Raw genomic sequence first — 23,736 nt, 5'->3', positions numbered from 1 at the left:
GGTGCTCCTCCTATCCTGTGAACAGGCTCATGGGGCACTAGATGGGTACAAAAGATGTACAAACAAATATGCCTGATAACATACGATGTATCACGAGTGATGCACTTAACCTGTGATGCCTTTTTTCTGAATTACAGAAACCTCTGTTCCTAGACATAGAGTGTATGATTTATGTTATTTGTTGTGACATCATGTATTGTTCACATATGGAGTATAGCACGGTACTATGTACCACACGTAGAGTTACCTAGAGAAATATATCACCCATCGTAAAAATATATCACTCTTTTTTACAGAATGCCACCACAGGGTGTATAGGGTAACTACTTCTGGTTTTTAATACCTAATGTTGTTTTTGTTCTTCCAGACCTAAAACGAGAATCATACCTAATAGGGTACAGTATCATGTGCATGTTGAATGCGATATGCATACTAAATAATTTCACTGTTAGAATTAAAAATTTTGATCACTAACATTAAGAGTGGTGACGGGATCTGCATAGGTCCTGATGAGAAGCCAGGGGAAGGCTTCGAAACATGTCGACTAAGGAAGTGCCGCCCATAGTAGCATAATACCTACGCGTTCTCCCCATTTTTAATGATACCAGCTAGCAGGAACATTACATTTTACTTTTCCACATAGCCAGGTATTTTTTTTTATTCCACTAACATCACTAATTCACATCTGACCCTTCCACTCGCACTCCTACATCACACATAGTATCTACTATTCAGTGCTCCCGCGTCTTCGTGGGTTGTAGCACGCCCTGTCCCGCAGAGGGGCGGGAAGAACCTGATGATGAAGCATGCCACCAAGGGTCCTTTTGGTGGGTGAGGGTTATTTTAATAAAGCTGTCTGCTCCCCCAAAGATTAGGAGTGACACGCAATCTGGAAGGACACTTTTTCCAATTTTCCTTGATCTTGATAAGGGTGGATCCTTGTGTTTATTTCATGCTTATTGGAGGAGTATGTATCCACCTCTTATGCTTACTTTGTTCTACCACTTCACTCCCCTTTTTGTTTTTTTGTATAGAGCTGTATGTCCCTCATGCCTAGGAGGTAGTCCAGTCTGGTGTACCTCTTGTGTGTATGCGAGTAGAAGGTATAGTTGCATGTGTTTAGATGGGACTCTCTCCACAAATCACGCAGTCCTAGATCTCTCCTCCATTCTATCCCACTTCCAGACATCGCCCCGGTTTGACCGTGTCTTTGTGCTGACCTATCCATGTCAATGTCCAAAACCAGGTTCAATTTTCCCTCAATCAACACCCCCTCTCACCTGCTGCAAGAGCGTTCTCTAGTGCTGTATGGAGGAAATATTCTTGTCCCTCGTTCGATACATATATAGACCCCACTATAAAGAGTCGGTCTACTATTGTAAACTGATAAGTGAAGAGTCTGCCCTTGATCTCCACCCCTTTATTTCCAACTTTCCCCCGGAAGAAGTGCGCTACCAACATTGCCACTCCAGCCATCTTTGTAGAGACACAGACATAGGATAAGAACTGGTGTGGGAACGCGCAAGAGAGCATGCAGTGGTAATCCCTGGGAGGGAGATGTGTCTCCTGGAGTAGGCATATGTATGCTCCAGTGTTCTAAAGATAGGGAAGAACTGCTTTGCATTTGATGGGGCTGTTCAGGCTGTTCATGTTTAGGGTGAGTTCCTTAGTGGTGGTTGTTGGCATTAGGATTATACAGTGAGTGTGAATCAAGTTCTTGAGCGTGCGGATTGCAGGTGGGCAAATTAACCTCTAGGATGGTATCCTGTTGTGGCATCTTGTATGTGGGTTAGGTGTCTCTCAGCGAAAACATACATAAACCCCAACGAAAACAACCCAACACAAAACATCTAATAGAATAAAACATGTGAAAAGTTAGACCCAAAAGGGCTATTGTCTCTCCGCTCTGGAAGTCAAAGATTTCACGGTCCAAGTGTGGCCAAACTCCCGTCCAGTTCCCCCCACCCAGCTAACCTGCAGTAGAAAGAGTGCTGTTTCCTCTACGGATTGCTGGTCTGGGCCAAGACTTCAGGGATGGATTGCAGTGCAGCCTTTGGACCCTCTACTAGTTCAGTGGCGTCTGGGCAGGTCATACCTTTCCCTATCCCGCAATTCTTCCCTCGAGGTCTTCGTTGTCGCAAGCGGGGGGTGGACTCAGGCGTGCCCTCCTCTGGCTGAGAGGCGATGGCCATAATTTAACAAGTTTCGGTCAAGTATCTCATTTGATAAAGCTTCCCTTCTAAACATAAGACAATGCAGAAAGTGTGACCCCAGGAGTATGCCACTCCTGTGCTCCGTAGGTGTTGTGTGACCGGTCTACACTCTTGTCTTTGCTGCAGTGTAATTGCAGAGAGGTCTTGGAATAGCACTGGTGATTGATCTCTGAAGCGGAAAGGGTGTTTCTCTCTTGTTTTGCGGAGGATTTCCTCTTTTGCCTGAAAGTCTAGGAGGTATACTAATATGTCCGCTGGTGAGGTTCCATCTGGACGCGGCCTCTTGACCCTGTCGGCACGGTCTATTTTGATAGCAGTGTTGGGGTGTACTTCTAAGATATGGCAGAAGAGGTCCCCAGCGAATGCAAAGATGTCCTCTCCTTCTACTACTTTTGTCGCCACTTCTCTTATGCGGCTATTATTCCGGCGTGACCTGTTTTCCAGATCTTCTGCATGGGCTTGGAGGTCCAGCTGTTGATCCTGGAGGCAGATTATCTCCTGCTGTAGGGACTCCAGTTCTTCATCACAGCTGTTTCCTCACTCCTCCAGGGTGGCCACACACTCACCCACTGTGTCGAGATCACTTCTGATTTCCTTGATGTCCTGCAACGGGTCCTTTTTAACTGACTACAGATCTTCTTTAAGCAACATGAAAAGCGATTCGATGAAGGAGCGAGTGGCTGGTTTCTCTCCTCCCACCTGGTCCTGGGACTTCAGCGCGTCTATAGTGGTTGGAGAGTCCCCAGTGGTACCCTTAGCTGATCTGGAGAGCATGTCTTTTATGGAGCGGTCTTTCTTGTTATGGGCGGTCACATTTCCTCTACGAGTGAAGTCAGGTGGAGACGCAGTAATTATGGGGCCGCCTTCCCAGCGGGTTCTCCACTCGAGTCTCGTGCAGTGGTGCAGTGGAGGAGCAGGGCCAAAATCCCCAGGCTGCGGTTCGCAAATTGGTCCACCCTCAGAGATCCAGATCATCAGTTTTAGGTACCACAGTTTCCCCTAGGCGTTGCTGTTGCTGTAGTGTCGTACACTGTGGTAGTGTAGCAAACAGGAGGCTCCGATATGACAGTGTGTAGGTGCGGTTGTGGATTTGGTCGGTTTCAGTAGACCTTCCAGATTTTCACTGATCCATTGAAACCAAAAATCCATAAATATCCTGGGACTTCAGCGTGTCTATAGTGGTTGGAGAGTCCCCAGTGGTACCCTTAGCTGATCTGGAGAGCATGTCTTTTATGGAGCGGTCTTTCTTGTTATGGGCGGTCACATTTCCTCTACGAGTGAAGTCAGGTGGAGACACAGTAATTATGGGGCCGCCTTCCCAGCGGGTTCTCCACTCGAGTCTCGTGCAGTGGTGCAGTGGAGGAGCAGGGCCAAAATCCCCAGGCTGCGGTTCGCAAATTGGTCCACCCTCAGGGATCCAGATCATCAGTTTTAGGTACCACAGTTTCCCCTAGGTGTTGCTGTAGTGTCGTACACTGTGGTAGTGTAGCAAACAGGAGGCTCCGATATGACAGTGTGTAGGTGCGGTTGTGGATTTGGTCGGTTTCAGTAGACCTTCCAGATTTTTACTGATCCATTGAAACCAAAAATCCATAAATATTAATTATAAGGAATGAAATGCACATTACTGTCAGCTGTAAGGATATTTAAAAACACCTCAGAACTCTGTGTCCTTACAAAGTAACTTAACCCGCTCTCCTTCTTCTATGTGATCACGGAAATATTTGGGAACTTGAAGTACCATGGAGGTGTACTTTATCACCTTCCTCACCCACAAAAATGGATCAAGAGAAAACCAAAACTTGAATAGGAACAGACAGGGTCTATGACTAATTTACAGAACTGAACACACAGATTAGTTCCAATCCCAGTTTTTTTAAGGTCCAGGGATCCCAGTCCCGGATGTCATTGACCAGTATCGCTATGGAAGTCAGGAGGTTTGAGGGGGGTTCACTCGAGGCACTGGACCTCTCCAGCCTCTAAATTGTTACTGTGGGTAATGATTGTAAGTGTAATCCCCTACTTTATGTTATTGATTAAATATACATGAGGAAATCTCAGTTTCTTTACAAAGATCTGTTTTTATTGGTCTTTTTTACATTTATTTGCTTCATGTTTTGTGAGGATTAATACAGGTATAGTATCCTTGTATTCGATGTATTCCTAACAGCACATTGCTAAACCTGCACCAGCCGACACGTGTTTCGCCCATAAAGATCAATTAGACCTGGGCCCTGAGAAAATACAACATACCTTCCATTCTGGAGCCCACCACAGGCTTTCCAGATTGGATTATGTTTTGGTTCCCAGCTCCCAAATCTCGCACATTCACAGAATCAGACACTTAGCTTGGGTTCGGCCCTGAATTTGTCCAGTGGATACGCCTCCTATATTCACTACCATTAGCGCAGGTTGTGGTTAATAATAAAAAGTCGGACACATTTGTCTTGAGCCGGGGTACCCGTCAGGGATGCCCGCTGTCCCTCCTCCTGTTTGCCTTAGCCTTGGAACCACTGGCGGAATGGATCCGACGGGATCCAGTTATCCGTGGTTTGCGTTGATCACCTGAATGGGAGGACCGCATCTTGCTTTACGCAGATGATATATTACTCTATTTAGCCGACCCTAAAAAATCCCTAAGTGCAGTTCTAGACATATTGGCAGTATTCGGGAGATATTCTGGATTCACAATCAACTGGACAAGTCCCACTTATACGCTCTCCAGGGAGGCCTGCCAGCCCTACCTCGCAATTGTCCGATCTAGGTCAGTGCCACGGGATTCAAATATTTGGGGATATTTCTCTCCTTAGACTCCACACTCCGATAAGATAACAACCTGCTTCCCCCGATATTACAGTTAAAACAAGACATAGCCAGTTGGAAATCTCTCCCCCTTTCCCTCCTGGGTAAGGCTGCCCTTTTTAAAATGCTGTCCCTCCCCCGCTTCCTCTATGTCCTACAAAATTCACTCGACCCTGTTCCTCTGACATACTTTAAAGAAATTGAATGCCTCCAGAGAGAATTATTGTGGAATGGAACGCCACGTATAGCCCTAAGGAAGCTAACATTAAAATGGTATGACGGAGGCATCAGCCTCTCTCATATAAAGAAATATTATTGGGCGGCGCATTTGGCAGCTATCAATCATGGCACCTATGGTAGCCCTGATGACCCAGGCTACCGTATGGATAGGTGGCTTCATCCGGGAGGAAACTATAATAGATCGCTCTACTCGAAACCTGGCCGGCCTCACCTGACGGGCCCTACTGGCCATTCGGTGGGGGTATGGCATGCTGCCAACAGATCCTTAAGTTGGGAGCATAGACTAACCTTGGCCACCCCCCGTGGGACTCTGCACGATCGGGCAATCTGTGGACATCAAAGAGTTTTGACAGGTGGGACATGATCGGTATCTCGCAAATTAAAGATATGTGGGAAAGGGGAGGAGTGAAAACATTTGCGGCACTTCAAAGCAAACATGAGCTGGCTGACACTGAACGCTTTCGTTACGCACAGGTGCGTCACGCACTACACTCACTGCTTCCAAAGGGTTCCTCCCCCCCAGAATCCTCCCCGCTAGAGGATAGGATACTGGATGGCCACCTACCGGAGATGACCATTTCACTAATCTATAACAAATTAATATATAATATGGAAGATCCTCTTTCCTCACTATGGCATAAATGGGTGGCAGATTGTATTGAAATGGATGATGAGGAATGGCAGGAGGCGGTGTCCTCCCCCCGAGTAGTGGCAATTCCAGCACGACTAAGGCTAGTACAGCTTAAAATCCTGCATAGGATATATATGACCGAGCCCAGACTGGTGCAGATGGGAAAGGCGGGAACAGGGGACTGTCGCAGGCGATGTGGGCAGGCGGGCACTTTTATGCACATCATCTGGGAATGCACACACATCCAGTCATACTGGAGGGAGATACATGAAGTGATGGGGGCTGTACTCTCGATCACTATTCGCCCGGAAGCACGTAGATGTCTATTAAACATATGGGAACCAACCGATTTGAACAAACACCAGACACAGTGGGCCACCCTGGGGTTCATGCTAGCAAAAAGAAACATCGTTCAGGCCTGGGGGCCGCGACACCGCCCACACTGGAGGCATGGGAGTCAAGCATGGACTGGTGCATGTTCCAGGAAAAGACAGTATATGTTGCTCGAGGCTGCCCTAAAAAGTGGTCCCGAATAAGGACGCATTGGAACTCGTATCGTGGAGATATCTGTGCTCCCCCACAGAGTGTTGCCTTGGGTGGCATGCTCCCTTTATGATCTGTCCTTACTGTATACAATGTGAAGGAACACTACCTTATTTTGTCATGCCTACGCTGATGTTGCTTTACTGCTATGACCGCTTGTATGTCGATGACTGTTAATAAAAAGATTAAAGAATATATATATATATTTGAAAAGGAATTGAGATTTCCTCGTGTATATTTGATCAATAATAAGAAGGAGGGGATTACACTCACAATCATTACCCTCAGATTAGTTCCAAACCTGGCATGGCATTTAAATCCCGGCGCTGCCATTTGACCAAAAACATTGTGCACATCTTGAGTAGTTAATTTACCACAAAGAATTGTACGTTTTTAATATGTATTATGTAAAGATGCACAATAAACTGTAAAATGTGCTGTTCCAAAACTGTTCCAAATTACATTTCCACCCTCTCTTCATCACATCTTGGTTTCAGTCGTTAAACTAATAACCACCACGCCACATTATTTTTTTACACCTCACGTTTCAATAACTGTTAAAGCAATATGTTTGAGGGATGCTCCCCATTCTCTCTAATGCGTTCTAAAGCTTCGGGGAGCTAGGTCAGTGCTGAGGATTAGTTGAGGGAAAGGGGGCACGTTATTTTTGCTGTGCCACTCCCACCACACCACTCAGCTGTGGTTCACATAACATTATTGTATCAATAATGAAAGCCAAATAATGGATCCACTGTATTGGTGCAGTTGGAGCCATACTGGGCCTAGGCACATTGAGCAATGTAAGATATTACATGAGCCGACAAGTGGAGAATGTCGGATTTACTTACCTTTGGGTTCAGTGTGGTATATCTCCAGCGGTGCATTGACACATAGGAAGAGAAGGAAGTTGCCACTGTATCTCCCCTCCACACCTCCCAGCCAAGGGGAGCGGCTGCCCCAATGCTCCTTTCCCCTCGAGCAATAGTGCACCCTATGCCACCTGGTACCCACACATTATTTTTAAATGTAGTAAACAGTATCATATTTTCGCTGATCTTATTTTGCTCAGTGGAATGGTGAGCGCAAGGAGCCATTGGAACAGCTCTATAATTACACTCAGTCTGTTTGACAACGCAGGCAAGACTTGCAACACAGCCAATCACCACGCAGCTACCACGTGGCATGTGGTCATGTCGCAGGGCTGGAACTCCTCAGTCAGGCTGTGTGTGAGAGCAGGGCCTGCCGCATGGAAGACACACAGGTGAATCTTGACGCGGGCCGGGTGTGGGACTAGCCGCTTGATTGCCGAGGTATGTACCTCTCTGCCTGTCAGCGTGCTCCTCTGTGTTCAAGTGTGATTCTGCACCTGGGTGTGTGTGCGTGTGTGTGTGAGGGGAGAGTCAAATGTCCCTCAGCGCACCAGTGTCCCTTTATAGCAGTGGTCCTTAAATTTCTGAATGCCACACCCCCCTTGTAAAAAAATATATAATCGCCCCCCCACCCTCAATTTTTCAAAATTGTTCTGTTAAAATGGCAATCTTTAAATATGTATAAAATATTTAAACAGTGCAGTGAAGTTCTGTTTCCCCTTTTACGCATACTCCCAGTCAGGATATAAATGACAAAAGAGGTAAGTGACGGCTCATTACTAAGTGGCTTACCGCCGCTCATTTCTTATCACCCAAAACAAAGCATGGTGTTTCTCTTGGCCAGAGTCTGATGAACCCCCCTCCTTCCCCCGCGGATCTCTTAAGGACCCACTGGGAGGCTGTCCCCCCCCTCAGTCTGCTTTATAGTGACCTAACCCCTGCGTCTGAAAGCAGCCAGGGAAAGTGGTGCAGATCATCTATGGCATCATAGGGCCCCTTGCCTGTATAAAGCTGGCACTGGCAAAATCAAAGTAATTCTTACCATGTAGTGGGTATCCATGGCATGACGGTGCCCTCCATTGACTTGGTGGTGCCCATCCCAGGCATACTGCTGACCTGGCATGATGTGGTGGATTCCATCCTTCTGTTTTCCTGTGGATCCTCCACTGTGTTTGCCCCAAATTCTCTTTAGGTCTCTGGTACTGTTTCTCACAGTGAGGCAAAGCGTCTTTGCCAATGACATTGCACCTTCTTTGGTTGCCTGGTAACCAAGATGAGATTTGTCCATCCCGATGAGATTCTTGGCATATAATGGGCATCCATGGCGTGTGTGATGGTGAGACATGGACTTGTAAGGCAGAATCTGTCCATGTGCGGCTGGACTACAGATAATGATGTTTGCAGTGTGTTTCTTCATCAAAAGATAGCCATGCAGGCAGCATGCTGTACACTATTATTTGAGCAGTATATGAGTTAGAGATTGGTGAGCTACATACAGATGAATTGGTGGTGATTGGAGTATGACTGTATGGATACGCATAATGCTGCACTTAAGTAAACGTTAGTATTTACATACATTGGGAGCATCGTTCTCAGTTACCTGCATTATGTACATATTTACATTATAGCGGCAGAACTGTCGGTGGGAAAATGGAAGGGATTTGATCTATCTAGTGTGAGTAGGTGGGTTTTAGAATGTGTTTGAATTCCATCAGCGAGGACCGGATAGGGCTTGCAAGCATATAACTGTTAAAAATAAATAATATTCTGGGGCAAAATGTTTTTTTAATGATAATTACATGTATTTATTTGTGGAAATTTGAGTGGAAAATGAGCCCTAGAGTGATTATTTTCAGAAGCTGACAAGCTGATGTTCGTGTGCAGTATTTGAATTTAAAATATATTATAGCTGATATTTCAGCGTTAAATTATGCTGATTACGGAGAATGATTTTTAATGATTTCTTGGTGCCAGGGCACCCTGACATACATGACTCATGTGTAGGCATGTCGCCACTCAGACGCAAGGCTACTGGAATTCTTCAAAAGTGGCGTTTTTTTTGGGCTATTATGGATTGCTCACAATTTTCACTTACACCACCAGCTGCTTTATTATCTACAAACTTCAACAAAAATGTGTTTCTGGCTCCAACGAAGCAAGATGGACCATGTGCAACACGTGGCAAACATTTTGCACAAGTTAACCAATCACATTTCAGTTGTTGATTACTCTATTAAACTGGTACTGATGAGGTGAATGCTCTGCCCAGAGAGAATTCATGTACTTAACTGCAGCATGATTTCAGGTGACCTGCCTATATGAATAAAGCATTTCATTTGCAGCTGATGGAGTTTGAAAGTGATAAAGCAAGCAAGCAGGATTTTGCATAAAGATGGTCCATGGAGTCCTTCTATGCCTGAAAGTTTGGTAAAAATGGGACCAAGTGCACATAGTGCATAGTGGGGGACTGTCCTGGGGTGAAACCCTTTTGGACTTGGATGCGGAGGGATATTGCTGAGGTCCTGGGATGCCCAATCGAATAAACCTCTAGAGTAGCGTTGATGGGGCTGGTGGAGGAGCTGGGGGGCCCCTGCACTGAATGACTGCTCATAGGCATGGCCTGTATAGTGGCCAAGCGAGATATGGCGTGCATGTGGAAGCAGCCTGCCCCACCCTCGCTATCAGTCTGACGTGCGGGGTTGACTGCTGTGCGCAACAAGAATAACCCATATATGAGGCTCGTGGGTGCCCTCAAAAGCATGACAAAGTGTGGGGGAAATGGTGGCCTTACATGGTCTAGTAAGTGGATTGACCCATGTGTGGGCTGCTGTCAATGTTACTGCAGGTCTGAACAGTCACATCCTTTCTTTCCTTTTTCCTTTACAAGTGTGGTGTATGGACCAAGCTCGCTGTATCTATAAATGCAATAAAGTCGATTATGAAAAAAAAATGGGACCAAGCTGTGCACTTAGAATAAAATCATACATACACTGGCTAAAAAGCAATAGGTTCCGATGGACAAGACCCCAATGGGTGTTCACTCTCCTGTTATATTCCAGAGTTTGGCCCATGTAGCGCAGCAGCTTATTTCTTACTTTGTCCTCATAAATAACATTTCCAGCTGTGGCCATTTGCACGCACAACAATGTTGGATTAGTTTCTCTGAAACTAATCTTGTTTTTACATCTAGCTTCGCACAACATTAACACAACACCCTGAATATCATGTACAAGGTCTCGTTCCGTACTACGTACAAATGTCATCACCATCTTCATCCACGGGCAACAGGGCTATCTACATAGCCATAACATCACTAATCTATTCGTACATCGCGAGGCTGCTTTCTATTATAAAAGATGAGCATCCCGATAGATTAGTAGAGGAGGCACTTCCGCTGACACCGAGGGTCCTTGTATGCTAATAAATCACCATATAGCATTCTGACATCTCGTGTGGGGTGTCCAGTTCGTGACCAAGACGGGGTCCTTCAGGTAATGGGGTTAGATCGTCCCTTGGGGGATTCTTGGCTCTACACCTACATACACTCTAGGTACACTTAGAGTAGAGTTCCCATAGTAGGAGTACTCTATATTACTGTATTGTTTATATGCCTGCATTTATACAATTGTTCAGCATCATGATAGAACTACATCTACTATTTACACTCTTGGTGCTTTTAATCACGTTTATCTGCTTCTGTCTCCTAATCATTGCAGCACATGTATTTTATGCAAGAATAACATTGGTTCAATAACGATTATTGAAAACTTCCCACTGTGTATTCTCTGTATATTTCTCTAAGAATAAGTAAGCACAAGTGACAAAGTGAAAGGCACTGTACTATTTCCATGATCCCTGAGGAATCAGGATTGTCATGTTCACTGATTGCCAGAAACTATTCACTCTTTAGTAGGTTAGGGCAGCTTACGGTGGCACTGTGAGCTAGCTGGTCTATAGGCCAACATATCTTGCGGGGATGTCCAGAATCAGTCTTGACACCAGGCCTTTAGTTTATGTTGTCCAAACAATGCGCAGTTCCTACAGTTTGGTAAGAACTACACGACACTCCTGAAGAAAACTTTGAAAACATGGTGGCAAAACTAGTCATTTCACAGCACAATTTCCTTACAAAGTGGCTAAAAGTCACAAACTTAAGGGGCAGTTCAAGAATTCTGGGAATACAACTTTCACATGGCCCAATTATCCAATCTGAAATTTCTTTTTTCAGTTCTTCATTAAACGTTCTTTTATTTTTTTCCCATGCTGACCCTTCTCAGTAGATTCTGATAAAATATGGACGAGAATCCACATCTTCTTTGAAGGGGTAGCGTGGAAAAAAGTAAAGTTGCACAGAAGTCAGAAACTTAGGTCATAAATAGCAGAGGCAGACAGTCTTACAGGTTCATACAGCAGTGTTCCTGCTATGGTTACAGAGACCTTACAGAGTTTACTAATCTTACAGGCTCAGGCCTCAGACAGTACCAGTGATAATGTTATAAAAGATGTCAGTAGTAGCTGTTAGGCGATGAGCCATGGCACTGCCCCACTGTTAATTGGTTGTGGATTTTTTGTGTATAGTGTTTTCACTTTATTACTGTTGGAGTGCTGCATACACACGTTACACTGTGCCTCTAAGTTAAGCCTGACTACTTTTGTGCCAAGCTACCAGAAGATAAACACAGCTTAAAGTAGTCTCTTTTGTTGTTCTGACATTGATTATAGTTATTGCTTGAGTGGGGTTTTAACCTCCCTCAATCAATAACCCAATTTCCTAAACTAACTAACATACAAAGCAGCTAGCTAAATGAAAACAGTCACATACGACTGTTTCTTTGAATACTACATAAGTCAGCAGTAAAATGAGGAGTGATGGCTTTGCTACTATACAATCGAGTAACACAAAATGATGCCCCCCGAAGAATGTGAAGAGGAGCCCGCAGGTCTCCCATGTCTTACAGATATTCATTGGCCTTGACATGATCGGGCCTCCTCCTAAACGGTTGGGTGGCCCACGAAAGGTTGGGAGCCCCACTGCACAGGGGGCTGCATGGGCCTGCGTTACACCTTGCTACTTTGGCTATGTATTCCACATGTGTGAGAGGCATTTTTTTTAGTCACAGAAATGTTCCCCTCACATGGCCACCATACACAGATGACATGGAACACCTCCCTCAGGCAATGGAACATGTCAGCTAATTCAGTCACAATAGCACTTTTCCATCAACAGTCACTTGACATTTGTGGCTACCTTTTGAGTAATTGCTGTTGGCTAATGGTATCCATCCTCGACATAACGGGGGCATTTTAGTCCTAATTGTGACTTTCTCTTGTATAGTGGTTGAACTGAAATATGCTGCACCATCTAACATGGCTAATCATAGTGGTCTTTCATGATTTATGAGCAAACTTGACATTTGGGGCTATCCTTCGCCTAATCGTGGTCGTGGAATACACATTTTAGACATTTTAGATGCAATTGTAGTTATTCCTGGAATAATAGTACCCCTGACATATGCTGCACCCTTAGCCTCTATCTGTGGGTCAAGTAAGACTGTGCCTGACAAGATATGAGCACATGTGATATATTAGTGGATATTTTTGGCATGTTGGTGACCCCAGGGTAATGGATATAATATTACTCTAGATGCCTCCTGTTGGTGTGGGTCCAAGTTCTTTGAGTATATGCCATTGTGCACCTCCTTACAATTGTCCTTCTTGGAGCCCTGACAACCTTGATAATCCGTATAAATCAATTTACCTGGTTTATGCATTGTTGATAAGGAGTAAAAAAAACATTGCAATACCTCATGGTTACTGTCTTTGTTCAAGACCAACCAACTCAATGGAGTATGATCTGTCATCAGCTTAAAGTGGTGCCCTAATAGATAATATTGTGGTGCTTCAATAGGCCATCGTATAGCCTAACATTCCTTTTCAGTAGTCAAATACGCTTTTTCAGGAGCCAACAGTTTCTGACTAATCTATAACACTAGGTGTTCCCCATCAAACTCCTGCAGCAACACTGCCCCAAGCCCCAGTCCTATATGTATTGCAATTCAAAAGGTATTTTCAAATCCAGAACATCTCAAGACTGAATATGATGCTGATGCAATCCGAACTCAGCAGCCAGAATCACTCTCTATCTTCCACACCACACTCACATCACACCTGAGGGAGCTCCACTGGCACCCTGTACACAAAGGATCACAATTCAAAGTCCTCATAACACTGGACCAGCATAACTCTAAAATCACATCTGCTTTCTCAAACCTTCCAGGCAGCTCTGCTCATCCGGACTCCTACTGGCACACATCCCACACTTACGGAGAACAGGATCTGGTGGTTGAGGCATCTCCTACTTTGCTCCTAAAGCCTGGTCAACCTGGTGCTGCACATAAGAGCTTCCTCCTCACTTCTTGAATTCCGCAAAATGCTGAAGACTTGGCTTTTCGGGTAGTCTCACGAAGACCAAGGTTTGGCTAGACTCACACCTGTTTAGCACCAGGATACCCTCCCAGGTAATAGTGTGTGCTACAAAGCTGCATAACATAACATAATGTGACAAATACCAGTTCCTGGTCTTGTCTTTAGGGAAACTGATTAGGACATGTTTTTTAAGTAAAGCTTCAAGTATTTCTAATATGGTTAATCATGTAGGACGGACCTTCTATAATGTCCTACAAACCCAGGATTGAGAGGACCTCTTTTTTGTTCCTAGGTATGTGGATCATAATCAGTACTTCCATTGTATTTTTTAACTTAGGGACATACCTCATCTTTCCCAGTTCGATATCCCAAATATTGCATCTGGTTGGCAGCTATTGTGAATTTGGCTGGGTTAGCTGCTAGCCCTGCTTCTCTTAACACTTTTAACATTATTTCTAGGTATTCTAATGGGGACTCCCAGTTAGGAGTAAAGAGGATGATGTTATACAAGTAGGCCACTGTAAAGGCCTAATAGAGTTGCAGCACTTGGCTCATAAGGTGCCGAAAAGTATCAGGGGCTCCATGCAGCCCAAATGGCAGTACCTTAATCTTAAATAACCCAAAGTGTGTTGAAAATGCTGTCTTAGGTCTGTATGAATGTCTCAAAGAGGCCTGCTAATATCCCTTCATATGGTCAAAAGTACTAATATATTGCACTGCTCACAAATGTTCGGTGAACCCACCTACCCTCAGCATGTGGTAAGCGTTGAAAGTGGATATCTCAGTGGCCTTCCCAAAAAATATATAGAAGTGAATGCATCTGTCATTGTAACTAATACAATTGCCGATGTCTATTCGCTTCTTCGCCATTCTATGATATCCAATGACAGCACAACTTTAACTTCTGTTTTTTACAGCTACTCCTCTGGTCCCTGGATGTAACTTCTGGTATGGTATAAGTGGCATCCTCTGCTAGGGTGGTGGAGAAAATACATCTCCAATAGTTTCCTTAAATCAGACTCCTTTTTCGCTGATCCTGAGGAACTTGCTAGTATCTCACCCCACAATCCTTTTTCTTGTACAATGTAAATTTTTTAATCTTTTTTATTTGAGTGTTTTCTGATGCTGTCAGGACTCACAAAACTAAAGGTTATTCCCTGTGTGTATTAGGCCTTAGAGGTCATCCAGAACAAGGGAGAAGGTACAAGGGAAATCTGTGGAAGGAAACATGGCGGAAAAGGAACTCCAAGATCACAACCTTAACATGCAAGGAGATCCGCTCTAGCTGTTCTTCCAACCCAAGGCTCCGCTCAAGATTCTATGTGAAGCACGCTGCTCTCTGAGATGACGCACTTCCCTGAAGTAATTGTCGAGTACGCATCGCATTGACCTTTCTCCTCGAAATCTTAATGAGGTAGTTGGCGTTGTGCGCGTCGAGTTCTTAGGGGCATATTATCAAGCACGGGGTTAAAATTATCGCCGCTTTAGCGGCAGAAAACTGCCGCTAAAGCGGCGATAATGGGCTTGATAATATGCCGCAGAGAATTCCAATAGAACCCCATGTTGACACCAGAACATGGGCTTCTATCGGAATTCTCCAGGGCATATTATCAAGCCCATTATCGCCGCTTTAGCACCGCTAAAGCGGCAATAATTTTAACGCCGTTTCTTGATAATATGCCCCTTAGTTTTTTGTCGGAGTAGTTAGAGTGGCATTCTCGTTGCCTGTTGGGCTTCAATCTCTCTCGCAAATCCCTCCAGATGGGTAGAAGCATACGGGCGAAGTCTTTTCTAAGCATGCGCTTTCCTATTTCCAGAATAGTTTTACTGCTTGGGGTCTGCGCCCTACACAGCCACTGTCCATGCTGGTAACAGCGGTGAGGCCGTGTAAGGGGAGCTTCCAAGGGACGATGCAAAGGGAAAATTAAATAAAGAATTAAGGGGCATATTATCAAGCACAGCGTTAAAATTATCGCGCTTTAGCGGCAGAAAACTGCCACTAAAGCGGCAATATTGGGCTTGATAATATGCCGTAGAGAATTCCAATAGAAACCCATGTTGCACCAGAACATGGACTTCTATGGGAATCTCAAGGGCATATTATCAAGCCCATTATCGTCACTTTAGCGGGAGTATTCTGCCGCTAAAGTGGCAATAATTTTAACGCCATTTCTTGATAATATGCCCTTAATTTTCCCTCTACATCGTCCCTTGGAATCTCCCCATACATGGCCTCACTACCCCACCGCTGTTACCTGCACAGACCGAGGTTGGCCCTACAGCTTTAGCTCTTCCTCGTAGACTACTACAAAGAAACCAGTGCTCTTGTCTAAGTTATTCAGAGATGGCAGGGAAGTAGCGCCCTCAGCACTCGAGTCTCATCATTGCTCAAGCAGTGTTCCTGGGTGATTCGAGAGACAACATTCCACACAGACGGAGGCTGAACTTCAATTAACGCACTCATCGAACCTTCTCCTCGCAAAACGTGAGCTACGTACCTCAATCTATATCTATTATTAGTGATCCAGCGCAAAAGCTGGGGAAATAATGAGAGCACAACCGTCCTCCCAGCATCGCAGACCCGCCGTCACACTAACTCATTCACACACGCATTCATTGGTGGGGCGCATAACACCAACACTCATACGTCTTTCTCTCTCATGAGTCTGCTCGCAGGAGGGATGATATGATTCTTGCGCTGGACATGTGGGGGAAACACCTGATAACCTATAGGGAGAGAAGAGTTATTTTACAAAATATACATTAACATTCTTCGCCTATAGATCCCTAATCTTAAACACCAAGGCACTCCACCCACTTGGTCAACAGACCAATTAGTTGGATTGGTTGATGGTGATTTAGAACCAGCTAAAACACATTTAAGACTCAGAATCCTTATTTTCCTTAATGAAAAACCACAAACTCATATTTTCTTGTTAATCAATATTTGTTTATCTATATTTTCATAATGATTTATATTTTCATTTGTTTCGTCAAAAGTTTAGAATTTCTAGATCAATTTAAGAAAATCGCAGAACATCATATTTACCTAATCTGGCTATCTGGGGTCCTCTAATTCATTGGCTCTGCATAACCAAGTTTGTCGTAAATTGTCCGAATAAAGCAGGCCAAGGCTCACAGTCCAAAGTCCTCTGCTCAGCACGTTACAGTCCCAAAATGTTATCAAAGGACCAGAAATCGTGCAAGCATCTATCATAGCCCGTAGATTTTGGAAAATGTTTGCAGTCATCAAGCGGTCAGACAGCATTTGGACCATCAGGAAATAGGCGTTGCACCCTCTCTATTCTACTACCCTTTTTATAATAATATCAGGTTAAGAAGATACATTTTTAGGCAAAGAACAGCGGTGATTGGCTGGTTGGGATCGTCTGATTCTTATTCCCACAGTCTTAGTTCAGTCCGAGTTGTGAGGTCACTAGTTCACATTAGTATCGGCTTGTTCCAATCTGTTGAATTCTTGATTGTTCCCTTATCTTGGCAGATCACCAAACTGTTATCCTTGACAGGGAAAATGATGTGTAAAGGTTGCACGAAACTATCCGATCATGCGCAGTTGACTCCGCGCTTCACGAGATGGTGGCCACTTCTGTGTACGGTGTCAGCGGCCATTTTGGATTAGACCTAGATGTCAATTTAAGCGAAACAAACACAAAAGCATAATTAATATATAGAAATGATGATTCTAATGTTAACCCCTTACTAATCCCTTTATGTGTTAGTATTTATCTATCATATAGCGACATTTAAAGCAATCATATTCACCTTTTTCGATCCTCCACGAAGACGCAAACATCACAAAGCAATATATCATGCAATATACTATTATCACATATACTATTGTTAGTATGCGTACAGATTTTAGTTACGTGAGTTATTTAGCCAAGTAAATAGCAGTCTCCCACGTGTAATTTTGTGTTTTAATAATGTTGATTAGTATACATGCAGCACTCGTTTAATAATATTATGATTAATAGATTATCTAATTAGTATTTTCATGCAAAATAGAGGAGGTATACAACATTTTGCACTACCTGCTCCATCAATCTCCCCTTTGGTGATTATATCACCACACTACCTAAAATTTTGTAACTCTATAAAAAGAAATGAATTCAATAATTATTAGTTTACATTTCTGTTTCTCCTGTCTCTTCTTCGCTTGCCTTTTTATACATACTATCTTTCATTTCTTCTAATTCTACCTCTTCAAATTCTTTTTCTCGTCTTTTATTTTCTCTTTTCTTCAAAATTTCTCTTTTTATGTTTTTCCGTATTTTCTTTCTTTTGTAACATAAACATCCTAGTTTTAAGATTAATACTAAAAAGATCACACATGTTAATGGAAATAGGATCTTACCTATAAATGTACTACCTAATTTTAATAGGAAATCTTTAATAGAGGAAAATATCTTTCCAATCTTTTCCCAAACACCTTCAATCTCCAGTGGTGCAATTTCTTCATGCAAATCAGTTATATTTTTAATGTAGGTCTTTAGATCTTGACTTTCGCCAGGAATGTAAGTACAACAATGTTGAACTTTCAGCATTCCACAGACTCCACCCTCTTTTGCCAAAATTATATCAAGGGCAAGTCGATTTTGCATTACCATGACACGCATGGCAACCATTTCCGTATTTACTAATAAGAATCCTCCTGCAGTGCTTGTTGACAAGCAATCCACTACTGTCGATAATTTTGTAATTTTGGGTGCATTCAGAGATATTCCCACTGCTGGTATCAATGCTCCAAATATGTCTCCTACAATTTCTGACCAAGATTCTCTTTTTCTACGTGTTAGTTGACTACCTAACTTATGTACACCATCTTTTCCTCTTCCCACATGGAATATCTTTGGGAAAACCAGGCCTATATAACATGTGCCATACCAATGATCTGGCAAACGATAATATGCCTTGTTCCCGCAGATAAAATATAATCCAGGAAAGACTGGATCATTTCCTCCTTTGAATCCCCATCCACCCATGATTCGATATATATCATGGCTATCACAAAATAATTATCATATACAGTTTGATTCCTTCTAATACACAACTTTCCTTTCTGAGGCCAATCCAAAGCCATTGTTGGACTAGCCTCCCTCTTCAAATGTTTTTCTCTTTCAACATCCCAAACTGTCTTTTCTTCTTTTCCTTCAGATATTTTCCTTTGCATCTTTAATCTCCTTTCTTCAACCATATCTAAGAAAATCCTTTCCTCTTTCTTTAAGCTGCAAGTTAGATTATTTCTAAATATGGACTCTAATGTTAGTTCTTTAGTTCCTAAGACAAATTCACCTAACACCTTTGCAGGTTTCACTTCATTCAATTTGTTAACTACAGGTACTTGTGAAAATATGTTATCTACATCTGAAAAATAATATTCCAATTTCCCTATTTTGTAAAACAAACTTGCTATTACACTACATGTTATTCAATATGTTACTGGGAGGTGATGATAGGTCACTTCCTCTGAAACAGATGCAGGTAACTGCATGCAGACGTAGCAGTCCCTTACTTCCATCGTCTTTACATATTCGTATAGTAATTTTGAAAATATATTGTTAGAGAAATCATTTATAGACCTGTCTTTATGTAAATAATTTCTATCTATTTTAGTCGGGTATACTTTCTGAATCTTTTCTACATCCGTTTTATTCTCACTATATCATTCTATTGTTCCTAGTGTAACCTTGAATGAAACTATTAAAGCCAATACGCTCCATAGAAGCATTAGTAATCCTGTACAACAACAACACATCTTAAACCATCTTCTAAAAAATACACATTTAATTTTTCTACTTTCTGTGTTTGCCATTTCGAAAAATGATCAGTGTCTTTTGACTTAGCCTCTTCTACTTCACAACTAAATTTGTCTAACCCAAGGCTCTAAGCACCTACTTGGTTCTATCAGTTACGTCTTTTTTAGTAATTTATTGTCTTCCCACTTGGGTCACTTTTGGTCTTCTCAGTTTGGCATTTGATTGTCTTTCACTTTTCTTTCATAATCTTGGTACAGAACTTCCTGAACATCCGTCTCTTCTCCAATATCGGACAAGATAACTCTCAGGATTTCCGATTCTTCGTCTTCCTCAACCACTTCTGGTACAGTCACATCTGGATCCCCTCGGCTGTCCGCCTCTTCTTTTATTTCAGGCAGTGCCACATATGACCATTCCGGCGACTTATACTTCTGGTTAGGCTTTCTCGTTCTCTTATTTTCCTCTGCTGTCGCTTTTTCCCCGTCTTTCATTATTTCTTGACTTGATACTTCATTTACTTGTTTAGCTCTAGATGAATTCACCCGTGTCAATCTGTATCTCAATCTCTTTATTTTATTTGGCCAAATTTAATCTCTTACTGATCTTTTCAATTTATTTCCTTTTTCATTTTTCTCAGTTCTCCATGCTCTCTTTCGTAGGACTCGACCTTCTGGTACTTCTTCATCACTGTCCTCTGATTCAGTTTCAACTTGACATTTACCTTCAGCTATTCTTTTTTCCACCACTTCTTTTATTTTACCTACTTCTGTCCCTCCTCTTGGTTCTTCCACACAATCTTCCTGCTGACTAACTGTCCCTTCTTCTAACTGGATGTGTGAATTCCCTACAACCCCTCGGGGGTCTTCCGCAAAAATCTTTCCCTCACTCTCTGTTTCTGGTACCTTACCATCTAATGTTATTACTTCAGGTGGAATTTCTCTTAAACTTTCACTCGGAATCTCTTTATCAAATATTTCTTTGACAATCTCTTCACCGTCTATCTTCCTTTTTTCATGTACTCGTACTGGTTCAGTATCCGATTCTGAGCTGGTATCAGAAATCTGCAATTTTCTTCTTAATGGAAGATTTTCTGGGGCAACAACTGATTTTGGTTCTGATTCTCCCCTTTCAGGAGTTTGTCTTGTTCTTGTATCCTCAGTATCAGATTCAGAACTGGTATCTGATTCTTCGAAATACTCTCCTTCCTTGTTATCCACTGGGTTTGGAATTCGCAAGGTGTGACTAGCATGTATCCAGTTTTTTACTCCTGCACACTTTACTGTTGTTGTTGTGGTCAATATCACCTGACGTGGTTTTCCCCAACGTGGGACCAAACAGTTTCGTCTTCTGTGCACCTTAATTCTCACCAGTCCCCTGGGCTCAAATCATGAGCTGGCTTCTTTTCAAGGGTGGTGGCATCCGATCCAACCTGATGGAACACAGAATAAACGGAATCAGCCAACTCCTTGCAATAATCCAAAAATCGTTCCTAGACTTACCACTGTTTTTCTTCCAGGATTGAACTGCTGACATATAAGGCATCTTTCACAAAGGGTCTCAGCTACAAGTCTGAATTTTGCATTATACCATGTTTGCTTGAACAATCTGATCATTGCGTCTCTCCCTACATATGCTTGTCCATGATACATCTGTGCCATAGCGGACACCATGCTATCAGGCATAACTGGTCTTCCATCCTGATAGACCCACACATGATCTGTTTCCCTTGGTGCACATCCTGCTTTTACCCACTGTCTCATTTTCTCATCTCCTGCTTCCTCTTGTAACTGCCTCACTTCTTCCCATGTATTCACAATGTTAGTGAACAACAAGGGACATGAATTCATTTCTTTTTCTCTTGCCCGATTTACAGAATTCTGATTGCGTGCGCAATATTGAGCCATATCGTTAGCAAACTGGTTGCCAGCTGGATATAACCTCCAGCCTTTGAATGCGCAGCACATTTTACCACAGCCAATTGCTTAGGCAGCTGTATCGCCTCAAGCAATTTTCCAACCACTTCAGCATTCCTTATAGGAGTTCCACTTGAAGTCAAAAACCCTCTTTGGGACCAAATTTGGCCAAAATTATGCACTACACCGAAGCCGTATTGACTATCGGTTATCACAGTCACTCTCACATTCTTTCCCAACTTACATGCTCTTGTAAGGCAAACAGTTCGGAGACTTGGGCTGATTTTACTCCTTTCAGGCATGACGCTTCCAATACTGCTGCTACTGTGCATACTGCATATGCTGCACTGAGAATTCCATCATCCATTCTCAAACATGATCCATCCACAAACATCACATAGTCACTTTCTGTCAAAGGTACATCTTTTATATCAGGACGTGGTTTGGTACAGAAATCAAGCACTTCCAAACAGTCATGATCCACGTCATCTCTGACTTCCACATTCTCAGCATCAGGTAGCAATGTTGATGGATTTACATTCAAACATCTCACAAGACTCACATTTGTTGCACCTAAGATGACCTTCTCATATTTAGTCAGACGACTACGCGTCATGAACTGTGTACGGCTCCTTGTTAAAAGGATTGCCACATCATGAGGTACAAACACTCGCACAGGATATCCCATCACAATTCCTCCACTTTGTTCAAGGCTCTTACATGAAGCCGCAACTGCTTTTAGACAACCTGGTAATGCTACAGCTACAGGATCGAATATAGCTGAAAACCATGCAATTGGCCTTCGCAGTTTCCCATGTTTCTTTCACTTCAATAGAGCTCAAACTCCTTTTCCTAATCAGGCATACCAAGAGCTGGTGCTTCACACAAACTGTCTCTCAATTGTTTAAAAGCCATCAATTCTTCTTTATTCAATTCAATATGATCTTTCACATCACGTCTTGTCAATCGTACTAATGGTTTTGCAATCAGGCAAAAGTTACTTATCCACTGACGGCAATATCCCACCATTCCGAGGAATAGTCTCACTTCTCTTTGCGTCATTGGGGCTCTCATTCCCTTAATTATTTTGATCCTAGCTGCAGTCACTTTCCTCAATCCTTTTTCAATTTTGTGGCCTAAATATTGTACTTCCTTTTGGCAAAACTGTAATTTTGACGGAGATTCTTTAAGTCCTCCATCTTCCAAATGATTTAGCAATGCTATTGTATCCACCACACAAGCTTCTCGAGTTTTTGACGCCACAAGTAGGTCGTCAATGCACTGCACCAGTACTAAACTCTCAGGCATCTTTAGATCTTCTAAGGACTTTTTCAATATCTGGTTGAATATTGAGGGGCTCTCTGTATACCCCTGTGGGATTCGGCACCATGCCAAGATAGGTTCGCCAAACCGGAAAGCAAAAATCTGCTGACTGTCATGATGCAATGGGATAGAAAAGAAAGCATGACACAGGTCAATCGCTGTGTACCATTCTGCATCATGAGGAATCTGGTACAAAATCACAGATGGTACAACAGGACAACATGACACAACAATTTTGTTTATTTTTCTCAGGTCTTGCACTATTCTAAATGTTCCATTAGGCTTTTTCAGACCCATAATTGGTGAATTACATGGACTACTCATTATTTCTCTCAAACTACCTTGTTTAATCATCTTCTCTATTATAGGTGTGACTCCAGTAATTATCTTGGGTGACAATTTATACTGTGGAATATTTGGGTAATTTACTCCTTCCTTTACAGAAATTTTTATGGGATCTACATTTTTCATCAAACCCACATCTTCTCCAGTAAAATCGCATACCTCTGTTTTCACTGTCTTTTTCAATTTTTGAGGCAACTCCTCAGGATCAAATACAGCAAATGCCTCGGTAATTTCTGTTTCCATGTTAGCCATTGTCATTTTGTACAGCACATCCTCATCTGGAGTCTCAACTGCTATACCATCTGGAGTACAAAATATTGTACAATTCATTTTGTACAGCAAATCTCTCCTAACAAATTTACAGGGCTTGAATCGCACACAACAAAGCGGTGCATTTCAGAAAATTTCCCTATTTTAACGTTGACTGGATTGTGAGATATGTTTTTATCTGTCTGTTAGACACTCCAACTACTTGGATTGTTTCATCTGAGAGAGGAAGATTTTTAACATCAGCTGACCTAACAGTTGAACGAGTAGCCCCAGTATCTACTAGGAAAGTAATATTTTCATCATTTATCTTTCCATCCACAAAAGGGCCTGTCTGGTCTACTTCTAGAGTTGCGCCAAGCACGCACTCTTCTTCCTCCCCTCGGC

At 42.8% G+C, this 23,736-nt stretch overlaps 1 long non-coding RNA gene across 1 annotated transcript in view; it reads left to right on the top strand.

The window, feature by feature from the left end:
* Nucleotides 1–7,661: 7,661 nt before the first annotated feature.
* Nucleotides 7,662–23,736, top strand: part of LOC146784206 (uncharacterized) — a 40,736-nt gene continuing 24,661 nt past the window's right edge. The window contains exon 1 of the long non-coding RNA XR_014970612.1: nt 7,662–7,739. This is a non-coding gene — a long non-coding RNA (uncharacterized LOC146784206). The remainder of the gene's footprint in view (nt 7,740–23,736) is intronic.

Source organism: Triturus cristatus, chromosome 11 (genome assembly GCF_964204655.1).
Source record: "Triturus cristatus chromosome 11, aTriCri1.1, whole genome shotgun sequence".
Lineage (NCBI taxonomy): Eukaryota > Metazoa > Chordata > Amphibia > Caudata > Salamandridae > Triturus > Triturus cristatus.
The sequence above is the reverse complement of the archived record's forward strand: the minus strand, read 5'-3'. Positions and strand labels throughout refer to the sequence as shown.